A 9,478-nucleotide genomic window follows, 5' to 3' on the forward strand; every position below is an offset into this window, starting at 1 on the left:
TGAATATAGGAACTGTCTTCTTTTCTTAACTCTAAACTCAGAAACACTACCTAAGAGTTTTATGCCGGAGGAGAGAGAGGAGAGAGCCAGGCCAGGCAGCCAGAATCTGACCCCGTGACTTGTTCTGGAGAATGTCACTGCTATCTCACTCCATTTGGGCCCCTGAAATTCTCCCTGGCTCATGCATGGAAAAATACCCTTTGTTTAATTCATTTAGTCCAACAGTAGTCTGGAATGTTCAGCATGATTTTATTTAAAGAGACTAAACAGGGAATTTAAAAACAAAAGAACTAGGATTCGAACAGTTCAGCTGACAGAATCCTGATCCTAACAGGAGCGCTCACTGCCAAGGCTCACAGGGCTGCTCCTATCTTACTCCTGCCTCACAAGACTGCTGCTGGGGCTCTGAAACAACTGGCAGAAATCTGCAGATGACTTGCCTGGGTTCTGACCCTCCCTGGTCCCTAGAGAACTCTAGAAAACTGTATTTACTCTGGAAAACGCTATTCCACACCACCACCCAAAAAGTTAGCAATGATATGGCCACCCATAAACTCATGAGATCAGCTAGCCAGTTCTGGTTTCTGTGTGGCAGTTAAACAGGAAGCTGAGGTTAGGGTGATGGGCTAGGGGTGGGATGGAGGAGAGGCAGAGAGTGTGCCAGACACTGAGATGCTGTGTCAGAACCAGCAGAGCCCTGAGGGTCAACCACTGCCTAGGGAATTACCTCAGCCTTCAGGAGGACCCTGCTCCTTCTCCCCAGGCTCTGCTCATACATGCAAGCAAAATTACATTCTTATTATAGAATAATTTATGAAAAAAATAACTGGCTATAGACATCCTACCCTCCAAAATAATGGCATGATTTATCCAGGTGTAGATGGATTGGGGCTTAAGAGAATATTTCAGTGAGCTTTGCATGTCAAAATAAAAGATCTTTGGGTGATGTCAAAAGAAATCTAGAAAACTCAGAGGCAAATTTTAACATTTAAAACAAAATATTTTTATTTCCAGTGTCTGCAAGGAATTCTTTCAGAAGAACTGAGCTCTCTGAATAAGACACACAGACAGTAAAGGAAAAGAGCAAAGTAGCAATTGGTCTGTTCTTTATTCATTGGTAGAAAAAGAGCAGTTTTTCACATGATTATCATACCAGCAAGGGTCATTACATCATCAGCAGCCAAAGTCAAAGGTAAGTTTCTTTGCACTATGGAGTCAACAACTCAAGAATGAAGGGTTGGGGTAAAGGGACAGAGTCGTGGTTTGTTGTGGGTTATCACCAGATACTAGATTTTTCTCTGACTAAGGTATGTGATGTGCACACTTGGTCAAAATGGTAGTGTCAGATTTGCATTCTCAGTGAAGAAAGGTGAAGTTCTCCAGGGTGGTAGGAAACAAAGAAAACTAAACAACTCAAACTAATCAGTGACCAGAACAATGCCTGGCACATAGGAGGCGCTCAATAAACATTTATTGAGAACAGATGAAGAATAAAGTTAGGTAAATGGATAAGGGTGGTGTCGGGGGAAAGAGAATGGTGGGGAAGAGTTAAGGTCTAAGGAGCCAGAGATAGTGTAAAATTTCCTGTGGTAGTCAGGGCCAATAAAATTTAGGACATGGATGATTAATATTCACTATTAACATGTTTTTTTGTGCTGGAATTTAACTTCAAATTTTCAGCAAGTCAAAAATATCATGTTGGTAGTACACAGAGAAATTCAGAGACGGGGCTGTGTCCCATATTTGGGGGGATTCAGGGCACAGAGAACATCTCAAAGAATCAAGACATAAATTGATACTGACAATTCAACAGAATGAGAAAAATCATAAGGAAAAATGATCAAAAGGTAAGAAACTGCTAGGAATCCATACGGATGTTGACGAGGGAGTTGGGTTTCTCCCAGTGGGAAGGGGTGTCAAGTCTACTCACTGGGTGTTAAGAATAAGTATTCAAGAAAGCAGATAGAGCTAGAGATGTCCTCTCCTGCCTCCACATTGAGAAAGATGGGCTACAAATGCACGAAACAGAGAACATATGATACTGCAAGAATTACACATTTGCAGTATACAGCAGAGCCTAAATGAAGGAATTACTCTCACCCTCCTTTGTAACGTCAACCTGGGCCATTTTCTTCCCTTCCCTCTGCCTCTCTGATGAATATAGATGAAATGACTTCTCCCTAACATGTTTCCCCTCTATCTCTAGGTCTCTGAGGAGGTTAAATGTTCCCCCTTACCCAGCAGGCTCCTTCCTTGTCATTAACTCAGAACAGGAGGCAAGAAAGAGGTTGGAATTCTACCCAGGAGAAAGCCAGAGAACCAAAGGGAGCCAGGACTTGTGGCCCATTTGGGGCATTTGGGGACAGCAGCCTCCTGGATTTCCTAGAATCTCAGCAGAGGACATACCTCCTGCATACCTCATGGCAACTCCTTTTCTCAACCTCCAGCACCGACTCCACTTGATTCACACAAGAATAAACAAGAACATAAAAATCTTATTTGTCCAAGTCATCTCCAGGAGGAAATTGGCTCTCCATCAGCCAGGCCTGATTCCTGGCACCTCTAGGAATTAAAGAGGTATGACACAAAGGCTGGAGGTAGAGGTGGACCCAAACCTACTCAGGCCCCTTCAATATTTTTGAACTGACTCCGAATATCCAAAATCAGGGAATGGCAGGCAACCAAGACGACTTCCCTTTCCTGCTGTTTAAAACTCCATTATAGCAATTTATTTTAGTTTTCTACCAATTGCCTGCCTCATCTCTGTTACTCTCTTATTTTAAGAGTTCCCAAAATCAATTCCACTTAATTCACACATCCCAATTATGTGTCCAAGCTTTACACTAAGGGGTCCCCAGTTTTGAAGGTCCTCATTTCCATCTCCTCACCACAGGCCTCTTTGTCCAGGAAGTCTCCCTAAATTAATTCCATCCCCTGCAACTTTCTGAGATCTAATGACTCCTCAGCTCTCCAATCCATCAGGATGAAGGAATTTAGCATGTACTAAGTATTCCAAAGACCTGGCTAAGGCCAAGACCCAACTTGATAGTAATAAAGAGAGGAGAACATATTTGTCTCAAATAAACCAGTACTTCTCCATATAAATGAGCACCACATTCTTCAAATTAGTCACCTTGGAAAGCCTTACTCATCCCAAATGAACTTCCAATGCTCCAAAATTGTCTCCCCTTTTGAACTGACTTTCAGAACCAGTTCAGGAGCTGGACAAGAAAGGGAGCCTTATGATGAAATAACAAAACTGACTTTTCAGCTCAAACTTCTCTCCACCTTATTCCTCATCCTTGGTTCTTAATGATAGTTGACCGTTTCCAAATATTAATTAGTTCAGCTTTCAGAGGTATGTGATGTGTCACTTTGAGATTATTCAAAGCCTGGAACATTGACTCTGAGGACATTTTCCTGGAAGGCATATTTAAAATTCAGCTGGTTTACCTTCTGGTCATACCTAGTGCACTTGACCAAGGTGACTGAGCCTCTACCAGCTCATAGAAACAACTGATTACTGCAATGCCCATCGGTGCTTGACAGGAAGACCAGTGAAGTCACTCAAAGTGGTCAGTGCAAGATGACCAGGTAAAGGCACCATTTGTCCATGTCTTAGATGTAAGAAGCATCACGCCCATCCTCTTAAGGAAGGGTCACTTCCTCCCTCTGTATTCCACATCTTCCACCTTGCCTCCCCCAGGTAGAGAAGAATGGGAAAGAACATGAAGGACAGGAGGAAGGTCAGATCAGCCCCTTGACAATCACCAGGATGTTCAACCAGGCATCCAGGGATAAGCTCCCCCTCAAATAACCCAGAGGACTGAAGTGGGCTTCATCCCTACCCTGCTCTTATCCCAAGTCTCCCTCCCGCTCCATATCAGGTAACAGCTCAAGCTTGGTAACAGTCATTACAGAGCTGTTTCAAAGTCACGAAAAGCATGTCATTTTAAGTAAATTAAAAATGTCTTTACCGTAGAAACCTCTGACCCCTTCACCAGCACTCCTGGGAGTACCTGTCCCTTTAATTCCTATGGCCCAGGAAGGGGAGGGAATGGGAGGAGGGATGCACAGGCTGCTCCTTGGCAGTGCGGATTCCAGCACCTGAGGGCTCATTTCCTCCTGGAAAAGACTTATGCAAATAGCAAGAACTGTTCCTGTCAGTGGTGTAATAATCCGTCCAAGATGACTTTTGAATTGAGAAGACAGCATCCTCCCACTCAAACACACACACACACACACACACACACACACACACGCGCGCGCGCGCACGCACGCGCGCGCGCACCCCCTCTGCTCCTCTGCAACAGGAGCCGTCACCCAGCTCAAACCCTGCCCATCTCTGACCCGCCCCCAACCCCACTCACTTGATTTCAGATCTTCAGGAAAGCAGCACTTCCTCTTCCTCTCTCTCCTGACCACACCGCCTGAGCGTTTCATCTAACATTTCCTCTCTTCTCCCCACCACATCTCTGTACTACTTTAGACCATGATTTTTTCCTCTTCCACGTACTCCCCACTACAGGCCATATTCATATCAAATTTTTAAATTTAACTTTATTAGCATGCCTGGACTGTGAGTTTCATGAGGGCAGAAACCCGGTCACACTTATCTCTGATGCCAGTGGCTGTTATCTGCAGAAGGACTGGCACCCCAGCCTACCTTCCTCGGAATTCTCCCCCTTTCTCCTATCCAAGGTCTCTATACCTGCCTTTGATATGCAAATTGACTCACCTCTCGACTCCCGACTCTTTGCCACTTTTTTCCCCACCCCAACTACTTCGGGATTACTTGACTTTCCCGAAAGCTTCCTGGAAGCCAACCATCAATTAAAGAGAGCAGCACTAAAATCTCCAAAGCCAGGTCTCCCCCGTGTCTTAACCTGTCCGCAGGGCCCTTCCTGGGGAGTCCCACCAAAGACTACGTAGGAATTCGAGGCCCAGTGCCAGCCTGCTTCACTGCGGAACCCCAGAGAGACCCTCCATGCCTTCAAGAACATGCAAGCTTTCTTTCCAGACTCAAGGGAGTTTCTGTGGCCTAAATTGCCAGGAAGGCATTAAAGACAATACATGGAGGAAAATACATAAAGAGGCAGAGGCAAGGAAAAAAACAAAATCTATGCAAGAAATGGAAAGAAATTTGACTTGACGGAGAGAGAATCCAGACGAGGGAGTGAGGAGGGGTTGAAATGGAAGGGACAGACAGGAGCCTGCTTATGAAAGTGGAGTCTGCTATAAAATTTGTGTATTAGAAATAAATCACTTGGACAGCGGGTAGATGGAAGCTGAGACTATCGGAAGAAAAATCAGTTATGAGGCTGTTTCTTTAGTGGAGATAAGAAATGGCCAGGCCCAGAGCTGAAGCAGAGGCCCTGGAAATGACAAAAGGACAGCATCTCAAGAGGGAGACTTGATAGAGCCCATGTCCTTGTAAAATAGGTGGACGAGGAGAAGGAAAAATGTAAAATTACTCTGCAATCTCTATGCAGATTATTGGGTGAATGTACAGAAAAACAGTGGAGGAAGGTGAACAGGTGATGGGGAAGAGTGGGGGAAGTGATGAGACCAGTTTTCAACTCGTAGGGTTTGATAGACTTTGCACATTCTGTAATTGATCGCCCGTCAATTGGTGGATATTAACATTCAGGAGAAGGGTCTCATCTAGAATTATGATGTGGGAGTCATAAGCATCATTCCAAGAATGAGTCACACAGGAGAGTATGTAAGAGGAGAGGAGAAAAGGGCTAAGAATAGAATGCTGGAGAATATCGAAGGGGCAGGAAAAAGTGAGTCAAAGTGGGGCTGAAGGGGACACAAAAGAGGGAGAGATGGAGGGAAGGGATGAGAGAGAGAGAATCCATGACAACATTTCAAAAGATGAGTGGTTAGCAGTGTCATAACTCCACAGGCTGGAAAGTATTGGGTTTGGGTTCCTCGGCAAGAATTGGGTTTGGGTTCCTCGGCAAGGATTGTTCCTGTTCCAGAGGTGGTGATGGGAACATTATAGGGTGGTAAAGTAAAGTGAGGTTGTTGAGGGGAAAAAGGTGTCCTTTTTTTTTTCTTCCAGAAAACCTGGTTATGAAAGGATTGGAAAGAATCTAGACAGGTATAGTACAAAGAAAACATTGTTTATTTTTAAGATGCCTCTAAGTTGAAGGGTAAAAGCTAAGAGAGGCTCACAATTAAACAATCAGAAGTCTGGACAGAATGGGTTCCTGAGGAGGTGAGAGGGACACAGCCAGACCACAAGGAGGAGCCCCATCCAACCTACCCATCTGAGCTTTTCCCACTGAACTTCACGAGTGTCCTAGATTATACTGCACATGGCAAGACAGAGTCAGAGATTACGTGACATGGCCCAAATCACCCAGCTACTAAATGACCGGGCAGAGCTCCATCCCTCGCCCTGTGGACTAGGAAGGGCATGCTTTTTCTTTCAAGATGTGATGTCTCCTCCTACAGGCACTGCATGCCAATTGTCTATTCATCTGTCCGGGGGCCTTTGCGCATTGTGCGCCCCTCAAGACAACACCACAACCCACTCGTCTGTGTCTGTGTAGGACCACACAGTGCCTGGCACAGAGAAAGTACCTTGGGAAATGAATCTTAAAGTGTTTTCATCACAGCCCCAGGAAATGGGCAAGAGCAGGATCAGCTTCACACACAGAAGATGCCTCAGGGAATAGACAGGTTTTGTCAGGACCAGAAACCAAAGTTTCAAGTTATCCTAGACTCACAGCTTGGGCCTGGGAATGGATGGAGGAGAGTGAAGACCAATCTGGACATACATATTCCTCAATAAACCTGTAGGATAAGGACTATTAATTTCCAATCATCAGATGAAAAACAGTTGAGGTGGGGCAGGTGAATTGCTTTTCCCAAGGTCCCACAGTTAGTAAATTAAAAAATTGAGACACAGGAACGGTTCTGTTATCTCAAAGCAAACACAAGTCTGCAAGAAGGGATTCTGAGGCAGAGAAGAAGCCTCTCTGAGTTTTCCATAAGGGGCAAACCAGAACTGACTACATCCTCTGGCTAATTTACCAGGAGAATTTTCTGGAGTTGAGGATCATTAGCTAGGACTGAAAACACCTTAGTCAGGGCCTGCAGAGGCTGGGAAACACTGGTTGCAGTGTGAAGACTCCCAGAGAAGGTGCCAGAATCTCCAGGCCTTAGTGAGGAGGGTTCTCCCGGTGCCCCGAAGGCAGCTTCCTGGGATGGGCTTGGCCCACTCTGGGGAAACCTCAGGCCACTCCACTCCATCCTGAGGGGGCTGAGTCTGACCTTTTGGGTCACACACCTGCTTCTAGATGGAGGGAGAGAATTCTGGGCACAGTTCTCCTAAAGGATCCCTCCCCAGAAACCTCTCACGGTCTATCCCAGAACCTCAGATGCCACTAGACATGGCGACCTAGGTGACAGGTAGGAGAGGCAAAGGATGCCTGCATGCCAGTTAAGACAGTGCCAGCTCCAGAGCTGCTGTCCAGGACCAACCTGCAGGGAAGGCGAGAACCAGCTAGCCCCATTGTTGATGTAACAAGTGGCTCCGAAGTGGAAGAAGAAGTGAAGAGAACACATCACTGGAAGACTGGTTTCCATTGGTCTCTGTCATCATTAAAAGAGGCCCAAGGAGACAGTGCCAACACGCCAGACCCAAGAATCTCCAAGGATTCTGTGGTTTACCTATTCCAGTACACGGAAGCATGAGCTTCACGGCTCTCCTCTCTTGGCAGCTCTGGCTGGGGCCCTGGTCTGTGCCTGTGCGTAGAGCCTTCCCCCTGCACCCGTCCTTACAGCCCACTGCCTGCATACCCCCTCCTCCTCCTCAGCAGAGGCAATTCTCTCAAGTCTGTCTCTGCAGCCTACTCCTGCTTCCCACCAGGTTCTCTACACAAGGGCCTGTGACCCCTGGGCAGGGAACCCAGGCACCCTCAAACACCCTCTGGCTCTACAGCTGCATCTCTGGTTTGCCCATTCTGCTCCAGCCACTCTGGCATTCCTTTTCCCTCCAACGAGCCAAGCCATTTCCTACCTGCCCAGACTCTTACACAACTGTTTGCCCGTTCTTTTACCCACCCACGGCCAACCTCCTCCCATCCAGTCTTCAGATGCTTTCCCTTTACCTCTCCTGTCAATGGATTTCCTCAGAGCAGCCTTACTGAAGCCCAGGAATACTTTAGGTCCCTGCTTTCCATTTTAATGCCTCCTGCATTTTGCTTTCTTAGAACCATCACAAAAGTAATTAGTGTACCTTGTTTGTGTAATTATGATAATTCCTCTAAATACTTCCCAGGGCAGACTGTTTATCCTCCTCCAAACGGTATCCTCAACTTCTAAAACAATGTTTGCTGTATAATATGTACTTCATTCATGCTGTCAAAAGAATAGAGGAAAGGAGGCCTGAGGTCCTCATATCTGCAACCAGGTCACACCCTTTCCATTTTAATTATGTAACTCAGACATCTAGCAAGGAAGAGAGTCAGAGAATGATTCCACATTCAAAGGGATGTTATGAGTAACAAAGAGGGATTTGGTTTAGATATCAAAAAAGCATTTCTGGTGGACCCTGTGTAGCAGAGATTTCTCTCCTGTGCGTCCATACAGGCACTCCTGAGATTAGAAGTCTAGGAACTCCAGACAGCCCCAGTTAGATCTGGCTCATCTGCGTGTGGCACCCTACTTGACATGGCCACTGTTCCCTCTTTTGCAGATGACCCAGAAGCTGCCTCTTCTCCAAGATCAGTGAACCTCCTCTCCCTCCGGTCCTAGCTCTTGGTGGGAAGACTAATGATGGAGGAAGGAAGGAAGAGAAGCAGAAGCAGGATCCAGAGAAAGGAGGACTGGGATACCTACCTCTAGGAGCCACAGAGATCAGAGACTTTCTGAAAGAGAGAATTTTGTGCTGGAACAGGACAGAGCCAAGGGGAGAAAGGGGGTGTCTGCCTGGAAGTGGAGCAGGGTAAATGGGAAAGATAGGAAAGTTTGCCTTGAAGAGCAGGAGGAAAATGACATGAGGTGAGTTCAGAAGTTTTCATCATGTCCCACCCTCACCAACACTTTAAATTCAAAACTCTTTCATGTGGTTCCCCATTTCCCACCACATAACTCTCACTTCTTAGCCACCTGTGATCTGGATCCAGGCTACTTTTCAAATCTATGTTCCCCAGACTCCACTGCTTACATCCTTCACATAAGGCTTATGAATTAATTACCTCCTATGCCCCAACTTTGGCTCTGGATACTTTTCCAACCCCTCACCAGTCCAGGCCTAATATGCTTCAAGTCCCAGCCACTCTCTGAAGCCTTACCCCGCACTCACTCTAGTTACATGCTAAGAAGGCCTCAAGGTTTCCATGATTCTGTGATGCAAGGTTCTCCTTCCCATCTAAGCCCCAGCCCTCCCACACTTGCGCCCACACACGTTTCTCTTATATGATTTTGCTGTGTGAGCATAGTTTCTGCCTTGGCGCACCAC

This window comes from Pteropus vampyrus, unplaced genomic scaffold (assembly GCF_000151845.1).
Source record: "Pteropus vampyrus isolate Shadow unplaced genomic scaffold, Pvam_2.0 Scaffold276, whole genome shotgun sequence".
Lineage (NCBI taxonomy): Eukaryota > Metazoa > Chordata > Mammalia > Chiroptera > Pteropodidae > Pteropus > Pteropus vampyrus.